At 39.0% G+C, this 23,291-nt stretch overlaps 1 protein-coding gene across 1 annotated transcript in view; it reads left to right on the top strand.

Moving 5' to 3' along the window:
- The window catches only part of ARHGAP29 (Rho GTPase activating protein 29), a 1,010,462-nt gene that overhangs the window by 835,094 nt on the left and 152,077 nt on the right, over positions 1 to 23,291 (top strand). The gene's annotated exons all lie outside the window — the stretch shown is intronic.

The raw sequence follows: 23,291 nt of genomic DNA, 5'->3' as shown, positions 1-23,291 counted from the left end.
AACCCTATGTTGAGTGCCCCCCCCCCAAGGATTGCCCATCTGTCTAGTACTTTTCGGACTATCCAGGAATCATAATGATTCTCTGATAGTACAGAAAGCACTTTAGAAACTCTGGTATTCTGTTTAGCAGCTTCAACAAAATGCTGGAGTTTATAAAAAAGCAACCTGTCTGATTTTTTCCCACAAAAAGCATCTCTAAAGTGATGAGATGGAGTCTGAGATTACCAAAAATGTACAAAAAAGTGACAAGTGGGTTCCATCCTGGGACCGCTCTTGTTTGGCAGCTACTTCTCTGAAGTACAGGCCAACACTAAGGGACTCTGGCTAACAAAGTTCGCAGATGACTGCAAACTGGGAGCCATTATTGAATCCCCAAATGATGTGGATATTCTACAAAAGGGCCTTACAGAAACAGATATTTGGTGCCAGAGCCATGGGCTCAAGCTCAATGCCAAGAAATGTATCATTATCTCCTTTGGGAAAAAACATGTACCCCTGAAGTACCACATAGGTGATAGTACACTAAACAACAAAAGTGATAAAGAGACTTAGGAACACAGGTGGACAGTGGTCTCACCTTCGATAACCACATCGCCACAACAGTCAGGAAATCCTTCTGTGTGGCACACCTCATCACTAAAGGTTTTTCATACAGAAAAAAGGAGGTCATTGTCCCACTGTACTCATCCCTCATTAGACCCATTATAGAATACGCCCCATTTTGTATGTACCTCTCAAGACATCTACAACAACTGGAAAGGCTGTAGAAATACATCACTAAAAGAATCACAGGCCTAAAGCAGATGCCCTATCCTGACCGTCTAAAAAACCTCCACCTATACCCTGTTGCATATTGTCTACTCAGAGGCAATCTGTGCTTAACATACAAGGCCATGTCAAACCCAGAGCTGTTGGACATGCTACACTTAAAAAAAATCCCAATCTCTCAGAGACACATGCTCCAGGGATCTAAACCTTGGCATCACAATGAACAAAACATGCTGGAGGGATAGGTTCCTGACCCAGAGATGCCCCAGACTCTGGAATAGACTGCCCATACATGTCAAGCAAGAGCACCTCTTTGGCCCTCTTCAAAAGGAACCTTGATGATTGGATGGGAGATAGGAAATTCACCCTGGCAATCACATCAGTCTCCCTGCTAGACAGGGGTCCAGGGAAGTAAATACTGTGGGAAGAAATAGCCAGGGACTTGTTATGGCTAGGCTTGTATAGGCCCTAGGGCCGATGGCCTAGTACCAACCTATGAACCTATGTCTGAGATTATGTTTAAAAAAAGTCTTAGGGAAATATTCTGATCTGATGATGTATGTATTTGTCTCATCAAATGGAAGAAAACATGAGTGAGAATGAGGTGGAGCTGGGCAGACTCGCAGGTAGTGGAGGGGGACATGGCTTTGTTCCATTTTTTGCCATTTCAAAAGGTAACAACCATAGTCCCCCCCACCCCCCAAACATTAGAACACTTGAGGACCAAAGGGGAGGGAGGGGTCTTTATACTTTTAAAATTGTAGCAAACAACTGGATTCAGCTGGTAACCCACAATGAATGCTGGTACTACTCTACCAATTGGCATCTGCTGATCACAGTTCCTAGCACCTTATGCCCAGTGTGGCTGTGCCCTACTCCCCACTCAGGGTATACACCACTAGATTTATAGCCTTGTGGGTCTCATGTTGTGAAACACTATCATAAGTGAAATAAACCTTTTTGAAGTGCTGTGAGAACATGGATGCTTTTACCTTTGGGCTACACCATAGGTGCTCATTCATTTAGCCTGTTACAATTATTGCAGTAAAGTATCACCTTTCCATTATCCCAGGAGAGGCAGATTATTTGTATTCTGTTAATGGAGACCATTATCTGTTTTTTCTCTGGTAAACAAGTTAATATGGTGAAGTTGCATCTGTATTTTCACTCATGCTAGTTGAAAGGTGTAGGCTTACACTACAGGAGCTGTTGCTCCTAACACTGGAATCCTGAATAATTACAACATGGTCAGTACCAAGTCCTGCCCCTAGTGTTCACTCTGGGTGCTGTGGTTAGAGAAATATGGAAAGAATAGCTCTTAATGCAGCCAGTTATGCATAGCTGTTAAGTAATTTTTGGTCTGCCTTTCTGGATTGCCAAAACACTGGGAGTGTTCAGCTTTAACAAACACTGAAATACAGGAACCAAAAACCAACACAGTGTTGGAATTACCCTAGTAAAACAATAAAAATGCTGAAGCAGGTGTCTCTTGTTTTACTTGTGTTAAACACTGACATACAGGAAATAAGTCCTTGATTTACTGATATTCATCTGTTCCTACACTCAATCTCCTGTAAAGTACTGAGGGGCATTATATGCATAACCTACAAGGCATTCATCATTCCACACCTGAGGGATCTCCTACACATTCACAAAACAAACCGCACTAGAATTAACTGATCTAAAGATCTGAGTCTGTGAGGTAAACAAAACCTTTTGAAGGGATAGCTATGTATCTCAGAGATTACTCCTCCTCTGGAACAGACTCATCATTCATGTGAAACAGAGCTCTTCCATAAGCCTGTTTGAATGCAGTGTGGATCAGCTGATGGGAAATTGCAAATTCAGTCCCTGGCTCGTCTGTGGCTTTTATGGATAGGAGCAATTTGTAGAAGCCATAAGTCATAGGTATATACCAAAGCCATTCTAGCCCATGGGTATTGATAATTGGAAAAAAAGGGGGCAAGGATGGCTAGGCTGAAAAAGGCTCTAAGACAGTTAGCCTAGTAACCTCCCGTGTTCCTGAAAGCCATTTTGACATCAATTTCACCATGACTTCAAATGATACTGTCTCTACTGAGGCTTTCAGGGCAAGATTCCTCAAGTGTACGCCGTTTATTTTATTCTGAGTGATCTAACAACTTTTAGGAAAGGTAGACAATGGTACCTCAGATATGTGCTTCCTGTTAGAACATGTAAAATACGCATATTCTGCACTAACATATGAAATGACAAAAATAATTACATTTTCCTTAAAAATGGTACTATTTTTGGTTTTCATTTCATAGGTTCATACTAGGCTATCTGCCCTAGGGCATTTATAAGCCTAGCCAGAGTGTGTTTGGCTTTCGCCACCCATTTTAAATGAATTTTGCTATGCCCTTTTTTGAGGTTAGTATACTGTGCCTCTGTCTAACAGTGACACAGAAGTGATACCCGGGGTAAACCTACTATCTCTCATCCCACTCATCAAGATTCCTCTTGAAGAGAGTCAATGAGGGACTCTGCCTAACCTGGACTGGGATTTTATTCCAGAGTAAAGGGAGCCTCTGGGTTATGAATCTGTCCCTCCAGCATGTCCTATTTATTTCAGTGCTGAGATTCAAGTCTCTCGAGCGCATAGCTCGATGGGATTTGGATTTTCTGAGGTGCAGCATGTCCATTAATTCCGGGTTGGACATGGCTTTATATGTCAGGCACAGATCACATCTGAGCAGGTGGTATACCACTGAGTAGAGCTGGAGATTCTTTAACCGGGCAGCATATGGCATCTGTTTGAGCCCTTTGATCCTCTTGGTGAGGTACTTTTGGGGTCTTTCCAGTTGCTGCAGGTGTCTGGTAAGGTACATCCCAAAAGGGGCATTGTACTCAATTATGGGCCTGATGAGGGATGAGTAAAGAGGCACGATGACCTCCCCTGATCTAGATGTGAATCCCTTCATGATTAGGTGGGCTATATAAAATGTTTTTCTAACCACTTTGGCCACGTGGTTGTCAAATGAGAGATTGCTATCAACTTGGGTCCCCAGGTCCCTAATTACTTCTTCCGTATTAATGGATTACCACTTATGTGGTAATTTGTGGGCACTTTATTTTTGCCAAAGGGATGACTATATACTTTTGGCTTAGCTTGAGGCCATGGCTCTGGCACCAGTTGTCTGTTTCTATGAGGCCCTTTTGTAGGATGCTTGTGTCGGCTGGAGAGTCTATTATGGCACCCAGTTTGCAGTCATCTGCGAACTTGGTCAGCCACAGACCTTCCGTGTTAGCCTGTACCTCCGAGAAATATATACCGAACAAGAGAGGTCCCAGGACTGAGCCTTGTGGGACGCCACTTGTAACTTGTTTGGAGTCTGACATGGCTCCAGCAATTCTAACCATGCGGGTTCTGTCCTTGAGCCAGTTTGCAACCCATCTAGTGACATAGGAGGTTTATATTTAAGCTGGTGAGCTTATCTATAATGCCCGAGTGGGGTATTATATCGAAGGCTTTTGCAAGGTCCAAGTAGGCTGTGTGGACCACCTTCCCCTTGTCAATGGCCTTGGTGACTGTTTCAAAGAAATCTACCAGGTTTAAGAGGTAGGATCTGCCCTTAACAAAGCTGAACTGGGTAGGATCCAGTGTCTGTAGGTCCCCAATATCTTTATTTATGAGGTCCATGATGATCCTTTCCATAGCTTTGCAGACCAAGCTAGTCAAGCTTGTGGGGCGATAGTTTCCAGGATCCGTTGAGGCACCACCTTTGTGGAGAGGGACCACTGTTGCTGTACACCACTCTTTGGGTACATACCCTGTAGTAAGGCTGAGCTTGAACAGTAGTTTTATGTTTGGGTTTGGTTCTTCTTGGAGTTCATGTAGGACGCAGCCCGGGACACCATCTGGTCCCATTGATGCTGTGTTTTTTGCTTTGGAGAGGGTGGCTCTTACCTGAGCATCTGAGATGTCAGGGGGGCAGCACTCTGCTGGGATAGATATTTGCCCTTTTGGTGGGGAAGGGAAAGCATAGCCATCAAGGGCGCCCGCAAGCAGGTGCAAGGGGGTGCACTTGCACCCCCCCTGGAATGGGCGGGTGGGCAGGAGATTAATTTTCTTTTAATAACCAAAAAAAAAAAATTTTTAAGGGAGTTCTTCTTTAAGGACGGTCTTGTAGCTTGCTGGTCCAGTCGCATCAAGTCTGTGCGTGCAGACGTCATGTTCCTCTTCACCCGCGCTATTTGAAAGTACTCTTCACGTTGTTTGGTAAGGGAATTGTGTTGAATGCTGCAGTAAGTAAGGGAATTCCTCGCTCACTCTGTTTCGCTATTGCTTTTGCTTCTCTTCACGTCAAGTCAGGTAAGGGAATTTAGTTGCACACAAGACACAACACTATGTACACATAGAGGGTATTCCGAGACATTTGCTGTGTCATGGCACAACATTAAATAACTACTTTTGGAGCTTGAGTGGTTTAAAATGGGTGCATTATTGTAGACGTAAAGCATAAAACAGTATGTACACTGACAGATTTGAACAGTGTCTATGACAAATGGGGAGAAATATCCAAGTAATGGGACACTGGAATGGCTGTGTGGGCGGAGGGGGTGGGGCTGTGTGGGCAGGGCTCTGGGTTTGCACCCCCCTTTCCTGCAGGCTCCCTTGACAGCCATGACATGATTATACTGAGTTTGTGTATGATGATAAAAATGGAATAACCCAAATGGCTATAAGAGACTTCCGCTGATAGTAGGCAATGAAGGACTATTTCTGTTTAAACTTATAATGCATTATACCAGATTTCTCAGAATAGTATATTGTGAATTTCGTGTAGAAAGTGCACATAACCTGCAAAGAAACCTAATTTATCCTCGTGTAATGTTTGGTTCACAAATACAAAGGGAGCGGGAGGGGGCGGGTAGACATAAAATCCACTGACAAAAAAAACGAAAACGTCAAGAAAAGTAAACAGGATTTTTACTTGATATAATGGCGTAAATAAATAACACCATTATTGTGCTTAGCGTATTGAACAAAAGTTTAGCACAGCACCTGCAATGAAAACAAAGTGGGTAATGCAAAATGTCAGACTGTGGCAGAAATGTATATGTACTAAAGTCTGTGGTATCTGTTATTGCTATACCTCAGTCCTTCTGTCTAATTTTGTTTAATGAAACATTAAGGTAGCAACAGCTCTGTGATGAGCTCCAGAAAGCACCTATGTCCCCTTCTAGTCTCAGAATTGTCAGTGCTGCTCAGTGCTGAATTTGAGACAACCCCTTTAGCTGAATGAAGGGATGGTGGCTGTAAGATATTTCCCAGGTGAAATTGTCTTGCAAAAATTATATAGGACTTTTGCCTCTGTCATAAAGAGTACTTAATACATGTATATTGTGAGCATTAGTTTTACCTAGTCATTTGTGCATGTCAGGTAGCTCCATGCTGGAAACAAAGTGTAGTGCCAGAATGTGACAACACAAGCCCTCTGAAATGCATCATTTACTTGGCTGTATATAAGAGGACATATGTCAGTTTCCCAAAGGCAGTTCACTTAAAAAAAATAAAAAATCAGACTATTGGAATAAAATACTTGGTCAGTAATGCTTTCCCATCTCCAAGGACTTCACCATACCTCCATCCTCATTTATTTGGCAGAGACTATGTTATAAGGACATAGAAGACTTCACTCTGTACCCAGTAAAATAAATGTAGGATTAAAATGATTGTTTGCCTTTTGCTTCTATTCTAAAGAATAATTTAAAAACATATTTACTGGACTTTAGTTTCATCTGGCCTTGCAATCAGTGGTCCGGGAGCTCCCAGCGAGAACTTGCTGTAGTACAAGACTGACGACAAAAGGTCTCTGAATCCCTAGATTTGTTAGCTGATGTCCTAAGGGTGTTTACAGCAGAAAAAGAAAGCAAGTTGGGGAATTTTATTACAGTACTTGGATACAAAATACACACACACACACACACACACACACACACACACACACACACACACACACACACACACACTGCCCCAGTGGAAGATTCCCCTTCTGTGACTTTCATAAAAATAATGGCTATATTGCTCTTTGACAGATGCTGTCCCCTCAACAAAGCTTCAGTAATTTTTCAGAAGTGATTCTGTGAGTGTTCTTTGCTTTCATACATTGCCTATCCCCTAAAATGATGGCCACTACTTCTGATGTCTTAATGATAAGAAAATAACCATTTGAAATGTCGGGACTCGTTTCAGCAAGTCTCGAAATACAGAGACTGAATGGCTGAAAAAATAGGCTTATATCTAACAAGTCTAAGATGGTCATTTCTGTGAATATGTATATATATATATATATATATATATATATATATATATATATATATATATATATATATATATATATATATATATATATATATATATATATATATATATATATATATATACACACACACATACATACAGAGAGAGAGAGAAAAAAGTTTGGTTGGTGTCGGGGCTTGCCCCCCCCCCTCCCCACGCAAAAAACAAGTATAAAGGAAAAAAGTGTTATTTGATATTCTCTCTTCTTCTGCATTTTCAGTATATTTTTTTGATGTGTTAGCATACAATGCCATGAGTGCCAGCATTTCAGTAGGGAGCCTAAAAAAACAGAAAACATAACAGCCACAGTTACATATTTGAACTTGCACCTGCTCTGCATATATGTTGTCTCCCAAAATGTCATATTTTTATTCAGCAGTGATCAAGTAACTACCCTGTGCTTTCACGTTTAGCATGCCACCTAATCTCATCCATCCAGTTCTGTGTGCACCTCTGATGCTTGATTGTGAGGAAGATGAAAGAAACAATGATTATAGTATTTTATTTCAGCCAGTATTTCTGGACACAGAAACACCCAGCTAGCCATATTAGTGATTGTTTTGCATAACTCATGTAGCTGTCATTTTGTATTCATGCACAGCCTGTCCCCAAAATCAAGATAGCTATTTTCTGTGCACATTTTTGATGTACAACTGTGAAGAAAGTCAAAGGCATTGTGTCCTTAAAAACTAATTTTTCAACTTGTTTGTAGATGCATACAATATAGGACAGCCAGGTCATTTAACTGTCCTGTGTTTCACACATACCCTGACACACCCTCCAAGAAAGATGGTCAAGATGGCCACCTTCTCAGTACTATGTTGATGTTAAGTTGTGGTAATTAAGGAAAAATTATTACAGTAATATATTTCATTTTGTAGGTCTGTAACGCTATAGTCTGTCCATAACCCCTTGACATGCCACAGCAATGGTTGCTTTATTATGATTAACCAGAATTTTCTTTCCTTCATCCACAGGCTGTCCCCCCCCCCCCCCCCACACACACACACACATACACACCAAAAAGAGAGCCACTTCTGGTCATCACCTGTCATGTGCAATCATTAGAAATGGTGAAAAATAAAACGGCCACACTAATGTATTGTATCTTACTGTTATTGAACAGCCCACCCCCATGCCAGCCATGGTAAAAAAGAGGCAGTAAATAAAAACAAATAATAAATGATAATGATTTGTGCTGAGGTCTGTGTCTGCTTTTACCACTGCTTTATAGATCTGTTTAGTTCCCTGCTACTTGTTGTTGTTTGTCTTTTGGCTTTTCCCGGTAAGGGGGTCGCCACAGCAGAACTCCGGTCCGCTAATGATTGGCAGTAGATTTTTAGGAAATGCCAAGATGCCAGCTCGATGCCCAACCTTCAATGAAGGCACGTCCATTTACGCACGCATGTCTTTCGAAAACTACCCAACCACGGGGAGGACATGCAGACTCCACACAGAAGGCACTCCACACAGAAGGCACTCCCAAGCCCAGCCAAGAATCGAACGGGAGAACCTCTTGCTGTGAGGTAACAATGCTACCGTCGTACCACTGCGACTGTTTAGTTTCCTGCTACTAAGCAAGTAAAATCCCATATATGCAAATGAAATCCATCCCTAAAGGTTAGAGCCTGCCTTCTTCTGATGTTCTCTAGTCATGTAAATAGAGATTGCCAGGAAAACGCTGAGAACTGATCACAGGTGATTAGACTGCATAATTATAAGACAAGGGTTTGCTGTCCATGTCTTGTTACCTTGTCCATAAGGTTAGATGTGAGAACCCATTCTAATAAAGAGCATGACCTTTCATTTATGAATTAGAATTCTAATTATGGGAAACTATAAGATAATTACTTGGCTAGTAAAGTTACCGTAACAGACAAATTATCTATCTGATGTCCTAAGTAACAGATAACAATACTTTAAAATCCACTTCTTCCTGATTTTAAAATAAAAAATTGTGTAGTCTTAAACCAAGTTATGTAGCTCCTGCAGTTGTAGCTTTTTAGTGTGGTTGCAGTTGTATCTTTTGTAGTGTGGTACCTGGATTACTCAACAGCTGTATGTAAAAGGGTTAAGTAAAGAGCATAAGGTTTAAAATTATTAAGGCAAAGATAAGAAGTGCTGTAAGGCAACATAAATTTAACGGAGCATTACTTAAATGAAACTAGGTGAATTTTATTAGTGACATATTTATGCATAGCTTTGATATCAAATGTTTATTTTCATAGGATTGTACTGCAGGTTATGTTATTCTATCACCTGTCCACCTGCTTTCACTGTGTCTGTGTCTGCATGCAGCATTTTGTTTCTGATAAACATTGTGGCTTACTTTAAGTACTGTGACTTTTACATTGATGTGTACTGACTGTAACTGTGGAACAAATGTAATCCATAATAATGCATGTCACTTTTCAACTTCCTTCTTCATTCTGTAGCAACATTGTTTTGTAGTTTATCTGGAGAAAAAAGCAGGAACCCCCATTTTCATGACGGTTTTCAGCATGTTTTCATCATACTCTGATGTTTGGCATTGGAACATACCTTTAAGTAAAGACTTAAGTACAGAGGCGGCTCGTGCTATAGGACTGCAAGACTGCAGCCCCCCCACCTGTAGAAAGAAAAAAGAAAAGAAAAAAAAATTGTGAGTCCCGGAACTCCACGCATGCGTGTTTGGAGTTCCTGGTACTCACAGAACTCCAGACTGCTGTTTTAGGAAGTCCGGATAGGGAAGAAAGGGATCTCTGCCCTGCCAGCCCAGAAGTTTGTGCGGTCGGACTGCATCGCCCGCAGGCTGGAGGCTCCAGCCTACTTGCAGGGAAACCAGTAGAGGATGGATGGTTGAGACTGGGCTGCTGCAGAGGATGGATTCGGGACTGATCTGGCTGCTACAGAGGATGAACTGTGTGTGTGTGTGTGTGTGTGTGTGTGTGTGTGTGTGTGTAATGCCCCAGTTGCTACATACTGGTGGCTAGAGAGAACATATGGTGGTGGGTAGAGAATACTCAGGCTTGAATTCCCTACCCACCACCATTTGTAAAAGAATTTGCAGATGTTTGCATCATATTTTTTTCTGTTCCTCATAAAATGTAGTTTCTGTATGTTTGTTGTTCTGGCAAAGTCAGTAGTGCAGTGGTGCACTGGTAACATTGTTGCCTGACAGCTATAGGTTCTCTGGTTTGATTCTTGGCTGGGGTGCTTTCTGTGTGGAGTCTGCATGCCTTCCCATCTTACAAAGACATGTGTCTGGAGTGTGTCTCCCTGCTCTGCTGAAAATTGGCTTTTGTTCCAGGTCAGACTTTCCTGGTTAACAAATGCTAAATAAAAATAACAGGCATTTGAATTTCAGACTTCATATTCTTCAGAAAGTGCATGACCTTTTATTCTAGCAATTTTCTAAGTTTATAACATGGATATTTGAAATTTGTCCTTATTTTTGGGACTGTATTCCCCCATTATTGGCTTCGTCCAGGTTTTTTGTGCTAAGGTTGAGAGCTATGGTGAGAACTGAATTCACTGAATATGTTTGGGGGCTGTATTCCTCCATTACTGGCTTTGTCCGTGTGTTTTTTGCTAAGAGGTTGAGAGGTATGGTGAGAACTGAATTCACTGAATATGTTTGGGGGGTGTATTCCCCCATTATTGGCTTTGTTCAGGTGTTTTGTGCTAAGTGTTTGACAACTATGGTGAGAACTGAATTCACTAAATGGTAGTCATTTAAGTTTCAGTCTTCCTCTCTTTCACAAAACAGCTGATTTGGCATAGTGGTATGCTGCTCTGACTCTGACACAGGGTTCCTCTGGGTTCAAGACTTGGCAGTGAAATGTATGGTGGTAACACAGCATTTTATTGTAGCAACTTTCCAACATATTATACAAGCAATGTTTAAAATGTGTCCCTGGTTTGCCCCTCCCCAATAAAATTTGGCTTTTTCCACATTTCTTATGCTGCAAAGTTCAGAGATACAGCGGTGTGTCGAGTAGATTTTACAAGGAGCTGAGAGATGCATGGGAACAAACGTTTAGTACTGCTTATGGTGAGTCTACTTGCATTGCTAATAGCACAACAGGTAGTGTATTTGATTTTGATGCAGAAGGCTATGGGTTCTACTCCCACAGTAGGTAGATGCTTGCTGATACTGTACTGTGTTGTAAATGGGGTGGATGCTGCAGTCCTTTTTGGCGAAGATACCTAGTAACTATGAACCTGTTTTCAGTTTGCCATCCATTCCCTACTGCGATATTACTAGGTTATCATTTTTAATGCAACATGGGCAATTTATTCCTCGAGGGCAACAACCACTTTATTTGTAGATGAAACAATGACATATAAAGTTGTTTGCTAGCAGCAACCTCTTCATTAGTTACAGATTTCTTTAATGTGGAATTATTTAGATGACTTTTAGTTCAGAGATTGTGCATATTTACTGATACTGGTGGACTGAAGAAGTTTGAGTAGACTTTTATGATGGAAATGTAAGTTTGAGTAGACTTTTATGATGGAAATGTTCTGAATTGGGCAGTTTTCTCATTATTGGTGCATGCATTTTGTTTCATTGTTTACTGGAAAAAGGTTCAAAACAATAAATTTAAAATGCCCTCTAACAACTGTACTGTATTGTACAAGGAATATAATTTAATACAATCAGAAAGGCGTATTAAAGAGCATGTGTATGTTTTGTGTTCAAGGGGCCTATGATTTGAAAACAGCCCAAAGTTAATCTTTATCTGCCACTGGCAAAATGTATTTTCTTTGAATGTGAGTTTCAAGGGCAGTGAAGTTTTAATGCCAAGTCTGTTTTCATTGTGAAACTGCATTGCTTTGTTTAGCAGATATCTATTAGGGTTTTGTGCTGTAAATTGCAAAATAAAACTTTCAAATGAAATCCAAATCATCACATAAGTAAAGCAGTATGCACATTACAGTGTTTATGGTAAATGGGGCAAAATAACCAAGGAATGGGACATTGGAATGGCTGCAGGGGGGAGGCTCCATTCGTCCATGATTTTGTGAGGGGGGAAGGGCAGCAAACTCAGACAACCCTGGCTGAACTATACCTCTCAACTGTCCAGATTTTTGCAGAATGAATAGATTTTTGCTTCTTATTTTTGGTTTGTTCCTCATAAAATTTGTGGTTTTCTGGCAAATCATTTAGGAATGAAGTCACTAAATAATGACAGACATTGAGTTTCAGACGTTATAACCTTCAGAAAAATGCATACTAAAGCAAGACCTGTTATTCTATCAACTGTCTTAAGTTTATACAAGAGCAATTTTTAGTACTGTTTGCATGTTCCCCCAATATATTTATTTGGCCTTGTCCAGATTTCCTGCATTAAGAGATTGAGGGGTATGTGCAAATAAATTGCTTTATAGAATTAGGAATATCCAAACCTCTCAACTGTCCCCAATTTTGGCTTAAAATGTTGCTCTCCCCCTAATAACCCCTCCGCAAAATGGCAATTTTGGAAGAAAACGTGGAGGGTTTACAATTATAAATAACTGTAATGATCAGAGTTATAGATTACATTTATTTCAGAAATGCAAGTAGATGCTCTTATTTTTGTCAGCTGCTCAAGTTAACAGTACTAATATTAAAAAGGTATCCCTTCTTTGACAGGTTCCCAGCTGTATTGTGTGGCAGTTTTATATGTTTGCATCACATTTTTGGTCTGTTTTTCATAAAATTGTGGCAAATCATTAAAGATTGAAGTTAGAAAATAATGGCAGACATTTGGGTTTCAGATTTCATGCCCTTCAGAAAATTCATACTAATGCAAGACCTACTACTATTCTATTATCTTTCTATGTTTATAAGAGCAGTATTTAAAAATTGTCTTTATTTTTGGGCCTGTGTTCCACTTCTATGTATGGCTTTTTCCAGATTTCTTGCTCTGAGGTTGAGAGGTATGAGTGTCAGAGCCATCAACATCAGCCAGAGACATTTCAAATTGTGACATACTTGTTGCACCCCACTCCTTCATGTAGTGACTCTGGATGTGTCCAAGCAAGGCAAGGAGCAGTTATGCAGTGTAATTGTGCAAAGTATTCCCCCATCTAAGGTAGACACAAGTACGACAGTGGCTTTTCATCTGTCCTTGATTTTGCAGAATGTTTTGGTTTTCTGTCATATTTTTATACTGTTGATTTATGCTTATTATTCAGAAAATGCATGCTGTCACAGTGCCCTGTTGCTTTGTGTTTAAGTAGCAATGCTTTAATGGCCATTGGGTAAGCTTGTCTGAGATTGTAAGATGCAAGTAACCTTTAATAAGCATACTGTTAAATAATTACCAACACTGACATAACTAGATAATGTACAAGCCTTAGGTATTGAAATGCATATGACAGTATTTGTAGCAAAGGGCAGGATTACAGTATTTTCAGAAGCTCATTACATTTGTTGGAGATGTGCAGTCATCTTTGCAGGCTTTACTCGTAAACTAAACAAAATGCTAATCTATCGTGTGTGGTCCATAACCTGTGCAGTAATCCTTTAAGCAATTTATCTTGAGCTTGTTTCTTGTACATTTTTTACTTTGATCATGTTTTCCCCATGAAACAAGTAGATAGTTGTTGCCAGGCAGCAGTTCTTTTTTGGATAAGAAACATTTTTACAAGTGGGGGTATCACAGAGATTTCTACTTTCAGCATGTTACTTGGTACTTTTATAAAGCTGAATATAAGTTAAAATTAGAACTGCAGTGCAAAGAGAATTTTTTATACTTGATTTTGACTAGTATTCCAGTAATGTATTTAAAAAGTAATTTATTTTTTCATGCCTCACAACCTTTTTGTTTCCATCTAGATATTAAGTAAGCTGTTATGTAGCCATTGCATTGAAATATTTTTTTCTTCTACACTTCATTTTGTCTTGATTGGACTCTCGTAATGACGGTTTGGCACCCAGGGCAGCGTATTTAATTAAAGTTCTAGTAGTTGTGTTTTTGAGCATAGCTCCACGCCGTTCTATTTGGCTACACCCCTTCCCATTGGCTCCACCCATTCAGCTGTCTCCTGCAGCCCCCCTTTAATTTGAAGTCACCAGGCACCACTGCTTAAGTAATTAAGACCTTGCACCTGTTCTGCATATAAGTATATTGCACATGACAGGTAATGACCAGAAGTGGCTCTCTTTTTGGTGTGCGTGTGTAGTGGGGATAGCTTGTGCATGAAGGAAAGAAAATTTTGGTTAATCATAAAGTGTCTTTCTTGTGTTTTTGAAGTATGCATTATGGTATGACTTGAGATTGTTGTTCTGTGTTAAGACAACCATCAGAACTTAGGCTTTTTGTCATTCTAACATTAATCCAGGACATTTGGGGAAAGGCCTACACAGCAAAAAATTGAAAAAGAAAGTCATTTAGCAATTTCATATGCAAGGAATACTGACTATAAAAGTAAATGTGTATATTAATGAATAACACTCAGTTGTGAAGTTAAAACAGTTAATAATGAACAAGCTATTTATATTTTAAACATCTGTGTGTCTAATGGTGATATTTGCCAAGTTAAAATGCGTCCTCTGTTAGACCATTTCATATAGCAATGATATGAAAATTTCCTTTAAGTAAATTTTGCCTTTTGATATTTTATTCCAGCCCTGTATATCAGTTCAGTGTGATGCATAAATAACAAGAATTTTCCAGACCACAGCTGTTTCCAGAAAATAAAAAACAGCTGCAGTATTCAGTTTTGAAGTAGCTTGTCATTTTCATGACTCAGTGGTGTTTGGCTATACATATGTTCCCCAGAATAAACACACTAATCAGGGTTGCCTGAAATACATTTCCTGAAGGGGAACAATGTATATATATATTGGTCAAGTTTATTTATAGAACAAACTCCAGGCTTAGCATAACCATGGAAGTAGGATTCTTCATTGCCATAAGTACTTTTCGGTCAGTGCTGATTTGAGTGTGCTACATATTGTTGCTTTTTCTTTCTCAGTAACTCTTGCTTTTTTTAAGTTGTCTTTCACCTATCCTTTGTTATCTAAAAAATTTAGGAGAGATTATGGGTACTACTTCCATGAGTCATGTCCATCCATTTCTTTGCCACACTGACAGGCAGTCGATTTGCTGGTGCTTAGTAACTCAGATGGTGAAATCTCCCCTTTTCCCTGAAAGTGCACGGTTGTTGCCTCTCACTTTTATACTTTCACTACAGTTTCATTAGCTGTTTCCCCATCCCACTGAACTTAACAGTCTAAAGTATTAGAGACTGTTGTCATTTTAGCCTATCCTTGTTGTTTAAACTGGAGCTTAGACTGTGTGCCACTGTCATGCATATTAATTTGAAGCATTTCAGTTCCCTTTCCAAACCTTTCATCCCCTTATTGCAAGAAATCTGGAAAAAGCCTAAAATAGTGGGAGGATAAAGGACCAAAAAAAGGACAAATTTTAAATATTGTTCTTATAAACTTAGGAAGTTGACAGAGTAACAGGATTTGTGTTAGCATGCATTTTCTGAAGGATAAGAAGTCTGAAACTCAAATGTATGTTATTATTTAAGTGACTTCAGTCTTCAGTGATTTGCCAAAAAAAAAAAAAACAGAAAATGTATGAGGAAATCTGGACATTCTAAGAAATCTGGACAGTTGAGAGGTATGTCCACTTCCTAAGCATGCCCAGGAACTGACTGTTGATATGTTTGCATTGTGTGCTAGGTTCATAGATTAGTACTAGGCTAGCTGCCCTTGTGGGCCATTTTAAGCCTAGCCAATTACCCCATGTGAGAATCAAACCCTGAACCTTGTGTTTGTAAGGTAAACACCTTAACCATTGTGCCATCCTCCCTCATGCTAATATGGGAATCTATCTTGGCACTACTGATCTACTTTTCTGTCAGAGGATCAAATTGTAGTACTTCTTCAGACAGGAAGAGTGTTTGCTACTTGGGTTTATGGATGGGATTACAGGATGAACATATTAAAGCTCAGGAAAATACAAGCAACTTTCCAGAGTTATGACTCTTACATGTTCTTTTTATGGATCACTGTTGCAAAAGGCTTGTTAACAAACTGGAATTAGCCACAGGTAATATGACCCACAAGTCTGACTCCCAGAAATTTCTAGGTTTTCTAGTGTGGGCCATTTCCTCTGCAGTAAGAGGATGCACTTTTGTATCCCTGGATAAGGGAGAGTGACAGCTTATGCTGTATTCCATTCATATTTACAAATGAGAAATGAGAGAGAGAGTAGGGCTACTACAGGGAACAACCTTCACCAAAATTAAGAATTTTTGTCTTAGATATAGTGAGACTGGAGGAGTAGCGAGATGTTAAAAGCTCGACTTTGAGTGGAGGATCACAGTTGCAACCTTCATACATTTTTCTGGTGAGAGTATCGAAAACAAAAACATTTTTATTTATTAGAAAACAACAACCACGAACCTTTGCCAGAACTCAGGTCCACAAATATTAATAATGTAAAAAACATCAAACAAGCAAATGGACCCAAGGACAGCAAATACACCTGTGCTGTAAAATATGTATCATTATTTCAAGTACATAAGTGCTTTTGGAATTTGACTGCTTCTTCATATGTTATTCAATAGAACTCATTAAATGCTCTGCCTTTACAGACTAATTAATCACATGACTTATTTAAAACCATTCTTAAACAGATACATACATAAATACACACTACAGCAAACTTATGTACAGCTGCAACAATCAGAATATACATCAGAAATAAATCACTATTTTAGTATGATTAAGTTGTTCCATCTACATACCTAAAACATGTTTAAGTAGTATAGAGAATGTTCTCTATACACATAATAGTACTAGTTATGTATAAGTTTTTTGTATAGGTTTTTTATATGTATTTTCAGTGTGAATTATTTAATATGTGAGTTTTTTATATATGTATTTATATATTTTTGAATAAGCACTGTGATTATTTCTGATGTACGTTCTGATTGTTGCAGTTGTAAATAACATTGCACTGACAAACCAAGAACCAAACCAAGCAAATGAAAAACTTGAGTGGAGATCCAGGTGTCCAAAAAGACCAGTACCAACAGCCGAGAAATGTCACCAAATGATTTATTAAAATCAACAAGCAGCAAAAATAGCATGTGATAGCAGTTTAGCGCTTTTGTCTAGGTAAAGACTTCTTCAGAACTGCTAGTACATCCACTATTTCACTTAAATACTCACAAAATCAACACGTGATCAAACCGACCAATGGAACACCAGTGTCGACTTTCAAAAAATTGTGTGAGAAACTATGTTAAAATCCAACATACAAGCATGATAATACATGCCTACAATACCAACAGAATTCATGTGTGTGTGTGTGTGTGTGTGTGTGTGTGTGTGTGTGTGTGTGTGTATATATATATATATATATATATATATATATATATATATAAAATATATGTACACACATACACTGTGTGTGTGTGTATATATATAAATATATATATATATGTATATACACACACGCAAACATACATAATGTAAACAGGTATGTTTTCAATATTTATGGTACCGTATAACAAGTACTATATGCAGTGTTTGCATTACTGAAGTCCACAGTCATAAACTAGCATCAGATTACTAAGCAGTACATAGATGAAACAGACTAATCTGAGGAAGAGTTTTAAGCTGCCAAACAAGGCAGGATTTATGTACTGTGGCCTGGGGAAAAACATTTGCATCTGGTTTCCTTGACAAAGCATGCTTTTAACTGTAACTGATATTTGGTGTAAGAAGTTATATTTTTTAAGTTAATGGGGTAGTGATTCTCAGAGTTTTGGTCTTGTCATCCCAAAGCTTTGTTTAGTAAGTTGTAGATTTGTTTTGGGTGTTTGCTGCAGAGAAAATTTGAAATCTTTCTGGACCATAATTGCATATAGTTAAATTTACTTGTTTTCAGTGTTTAAAGTTAAATGTTTAGAGATTATACAGACATATGCTGAGGTATTTAAAAGCAGCAGTTGCTTCAGTTGTCTCATTGCTAAGGCCAAGAATTTGCCAGGTGTCCAGGGCTCAGTTAGGGCTTTATCCCTGTATGACATGGGGCTGCGTTTGCCATTTTGTATTTTTCATAACATAAAGTTGTTGTTCTTCTTCTGGCTTTTCCTGGTTAGGGGTTACCACAGCAGATCACCCGTCCACTCATGATTGGCAGTGGAGTTTTACGTTGTCGAGTTGCCAGCCCGGCACCCAACCTTCCACAGAAGTCACACACACATGCACCACTCACGCCCAGGGCCAATTTAGAGTGTCCAACCCACCTACCGCATGTCTTTGGGTTGTGGGAGGAAACCGGAGTATCCGGAGGAGACCCACGCGACCACAGGGAGGACATGCAGACTCCATACAGAAGGCACCCCAGCCGAGGATCGAACTAGAGAACCTCTTGCTGTGAGGCAGCAACGCTAACCGCTGCACCACTGCAGCCGCCTATTTTTCATAACAAAAAGTTATACGGTAAACAAATCCATTTGTACAAAGTTTGTTCTGTCATTGTTTTTTTTCACCCTATTTCTGTCAGTATGAATGTGATGAATAATTTTATGAATGCCTAAACTCATTCAGTCGTTATAGGTAGCACATGAATTGCCTGTTAATATTTAGTTGACATAACATCCTTCCCTCCTTATTTTGTACATTGGGAAGGAAAATTTAATGGTTGTCATATCATTCCCTCCTTGTTTTGTACATTGAGAAGGAAGATTTAATTGGTGTAAAATCATTCCCTCCTTGTTTTGTACATTGGGATGGGAGGATAGTAGTTGGATTATTTAACTAAGAGAGCAGTTAATAACTACCTTTGATGTGAAAGCTGAATTAGCTGTAAGACTACCCATTCTCTATTTGGTTGCTTGCAAATATGAGTTTGTAATTCTGAAATTTTTTGAACTGGCTTTATAGTAGCTATCAGAATTGTTTTTCAGGATGGGAATTTCCATGGGATAGAGCCGGCAGGCTTAAAGGATTCAAACATTAACTTTCCAAAACAAAGTTCAGGTTGCAGGGAGTGAGTGGCTACTTATCTGGTGGAGGTATAATGAGACGTCTCAACCTCTTAGTGCAAGAATTCTAAAGTCACAAATAATGAGAAGACTAAGGATGAAAGTCAAGGGCAGTTTGAAATGTTGCATCAATTTAGAAAGTTGCCAGAGTAAAACGTTTTGCATTTAGCGTGAATGTGAAGTGTGAAACTCAAATGTTTGTCATTACTTAGTAACTTCAATCCTCAATGAATTTCCAGAAAACCACCCATTTCTAGGAGGAACAGACCAAAAATATGAAAACAATGTTGACATTCTGTGAAATTCTGGAGAGCTGAGAGGTTTGGATGTAAGATTCCCTTAGTAACGCTTTCACTAGTACATGATAGTTGGGAGGGTGGCCTAATGGTTAAGGTGTTTGCCTTGCAAACACAATATACAGGGTTTGAATCTCACAAAGGATAATTGGCTAGGTTTAAAATGGCTTGCAAGGGCAGTTAGCCTAGTACTAATCTATGAAACTATGATTTGTGAATGATGGGTCTAGCAAAAGGTCGGGTGGGTTAACAGGTATATGTACTTCAGTACAAGAATAGGAAAGTTCTGCTGAAGAAAATGATCTGTTGGTTATGAAAACACCAGGAGCAGTAGAGTGGAATCTTGGCCGTTTTTATAGCACGAGATGGATAATATCCATTTCACCAGATAAAATAACTTTGTATTTAGCTTCCTCCATCAAAGGGTTGACTGGTTCTCTGGACATATGATTTTTGAGAGGAATCAGTAACATATTATCCATTTTGTCACTCTGCACTCCTACAAGTTCAGTGAACCAGACTTCCCTGTAAACCAGTCTGTGGTTCATTTCACAAACTGTTTAGTTAAGACAAAATGTAAACATGAACATATACAACCACAGCACATAGAATGACTTAACTGAAGTTAACTACTTAACTAAATTGCACCATGCCGAGCTAAGGAACTTGTCCGGTTTGTAGTGTAGTTCTGTAGCAGGGTTTAATTGGGTATTCATAAGAAGAAATTGAAAGGCAGAAACAAGACAACACTATTTTACAGCTTGTCAGACTGAGGTAATTTAAATGGGCCACATAACCTTCCCTTCATCTGCGGTGGTGCAGCGGTAGCTTTGTTGCCTCACAGCAAGAGGTTCTCGCGTTCGATTCTCGGCTGGAGTGCGGGGAGTGCCTTCTGTGCGATATCTCCATGTCCCCCCCCCGCGGTTGGGTGGGCGTTCGAAAGACATGCGTAAATGGGCATGCCTTTGTTGAAAGTTGAATGTCGAGCTGGCACCTCGGCATTCATGAAAATCTACTGCCAATCATTAGCGGACCGGAGTTCCACTGTGGTGACCCCTAACCAGGAAAAGCCGAAAGACAAACAACAACAGTAGCAACATTTTCTTCCTTTTGTATAGCTGGTATGTCTTCCCTCACTGAGTTACTACTGTTGTACGCTGAGCCAACAGTCAAGTTTTACAGCTATGAGCTGAATAGTTGTACTGTAGTTTGTCGCAAGAGCTACCCAGAGAAACCTGGGAAGGATGGCTGCTGTTAGAACTGAGACAGAAAACTAAAGCAAGGAGCAATTGAAAGCAAAACGCATTTTTCAAAAATAATGAAAAACAAAATCAGTCAAATGCCTGCCCTTGATTAATTTTTGACATAGAGGAAACTAATAAAATGATACTAAGCAGATAAAGTGAAACTGGTGTTTGTACGTTGTGTGATCAGAAGCACATTTTTAAGTTTGTAGTTGACATTTAAGACAGTTATGCGGAAAACAAAAGACAGCTTTGTCATACCTTGGTATTCTTTATATGTAGCCCCAATAATTGCTGCTTAACTTAAAAGTAGCTAGTAATATTAATTTATCCCTCAAAATATGTGGTGGGTCATCCATATTCCAGTTATTCTTCTAACCAGTGCAACTGCTTCCCACAGTGCGTTCTGTTCCCCCATAGCTGGCAGTAATGTTGCCTTGACCTTTCTGTGAATCTTCTCTGTTGACTTAAGGTGATATTGCCCATAATTATATTTTTTTTAAGAAGACAGGAGCAGTATTTTTTTTTTAATTTCACCATAATAATGCCTGCTAACCCAAACACTAATGGTGCATCTTATGTTTAGAACAAAAACTTTCCGTAATGCTACCACTATTCAGACAAATTATGTGGTGAGATTGTGTGCATTTTGATAATTCAACATACATAAATTACTTTTTCAAAACCAGGAAATTTCAGAATTGGAGGGTGCATTTTTTTAATCTATTCCAAAATACTTTTACATTCTGTAGTTCGTATTAGTTCTATTGTAGGATGACCTGTCAGTGGTTAATTAATGGGTGCCACAAAGGTTGAAAAATGACCAGACGATCGCATGTATGGTAACCGGTAACCACTAGTTAAATGTAACATAACATGGACCTTTTCTCTATTGGTGGGTTTGGAGTAGTCCGCTTTTTGTTGTCGTTCTTCTAGTTTGTAGCCAAGAACTCAGGTGCATGCCTTACTTTAAACTATTGGCTCTCAGACTGAGCCCCAGTAAGTCTCCCTCAAATGACATAAAAGTCTTAAGGACTCGCCTAATGATCCGTAAAATCCAAAAAGTTGGTTGACTCTATCCATACCAAAAGCATATGCCTACACACACACATCAGTTATATACATATGCTGAATTGCTGAACAGCTGTCTTGAACTATGTAGCAACAGTTTTAAAGGTTACTTTAAAGAACAAGGGCAATATACTCAGTTTCTTTTCTGCCCAGGGAACATACAATAAAAGTGTCATCAAACAACCAACTGAACAAATCATATATATATATATATATATATATAACAAAAACATTCAGAATCCAAAAAAAACAAAATTTATTAAAACCTGTAGCACCTCGGCAACACTTATGTTATGACATACAATTTGTTGGCAGAAGAGATTGTGAATATTATTAAATGTTATTGGAGCTTTTTATTTAAGTTTAAGGAATTCCATACTAAATTGTGTAAGAATCCTTTATTTTTTTTCCATAGGCAAAGAAGCATCAAGGATATGATAGTGCACAGTAAATTTAAGGTTCCTGAGAGTGACATATGTAGGAATCCTACATTACTAGGGACCTTTCCATGTGGTAAATGTATTAGTTGTAAGTTTCTAGTTAGAAGTTTTGATAAAATAAATGGTATATATTTTAGGACAAAACAGAGATTTGGGTGTTATACTGTTTCTATTGCGTAAATTTTGATGTATCCTTGCAATATGTTTCATATTGGAGAAAGCAAGAGTGCTTTTAAGTCTAAGTTACAAGAGCATGGGCAAGGCATTAGACAAGGTAGACTGGAAAGCCCTGTTGCTATGCATTTCAAGTTATGTCATGGTGGTAATCCAGAGGGGCCACAAGGTACTGTTTTAGAACAAGTTGTTTCATGGGGAATATGTGTGGATATTAAGAAAAAACTTCTACATAAGGAAACTCTCTATGTACTTAAATGTGGTACTCTGACCCCTACTGGTATAAATATAAAATGTAATTGGGAAGTTTTCATTTGAGCTAATTGTTTAAATAAGGTAATTATTAAATTCTAGTAATGTATATAAGGCATATTTATGTGCTTTATTTGACTCCTGTGAAGGCAGTGTTTGCCGAGGTGCTAGAGGTTTTAATAAATTCAGTTTTTTTGGATTCTGGATGTTTTTGATGTATGTATACAATACAAGTGCGTTGCTTATGCTGCAGAGCAACTTTTGTAAAAGAGTGCAGTGCATCTGGGAAACATAGTCTGCTCCATTGCCACCTAATGCCATTAAAACTTGGGGCAGCCTTCAAGTGTAAAATATGCACTATGCTTCAAGATAGTGTTTTACTAGCAATCTCAAAATCTTGTGTCTTGCACCCCTAGACCTCATGGAAAACACTTGGGCTGCAAAATGAGCAACTATGGACTTGTTTTCCATGACAGTTAAGGTATTATTATGTAGGAAATACATTCATTACATCATTGCAGAGAAGATTGACTACAGAAGGTTGAAACACAACACCAAAACACTGAAACCAGTGTCTTTGCAGGGGGCAAATCCCTCTGCTCCCCCTCCCCTTACTAGTTATATACTACAAGATTGCGCTTCAGTGTGGAGGGGGGGAGCATGCCTTGTTGTACTGCAATCTCTTGTGACACTCTACAAACTGTTAAGTACTACTGAAAAAACTAGTGGCAACACA

The sequence above is a fragment of the Protopterus annectens genome, chromosome 10.part0, assembly GCF_019279795.1.
Source record: "Protopterus annectens isolate FY-2018-M chromosome 10.part0, PAN1.0, whole genome shotgun sequence".
Lineage (NCBI taxonomy): Eukaryota > Metazoa > Chordata > Ceratodontiformes > Protopteridae > Protopterus > Protopterus annectens.
This window is presented reverse-complemented; position numbering and strand designations above follow the sequence as displayed.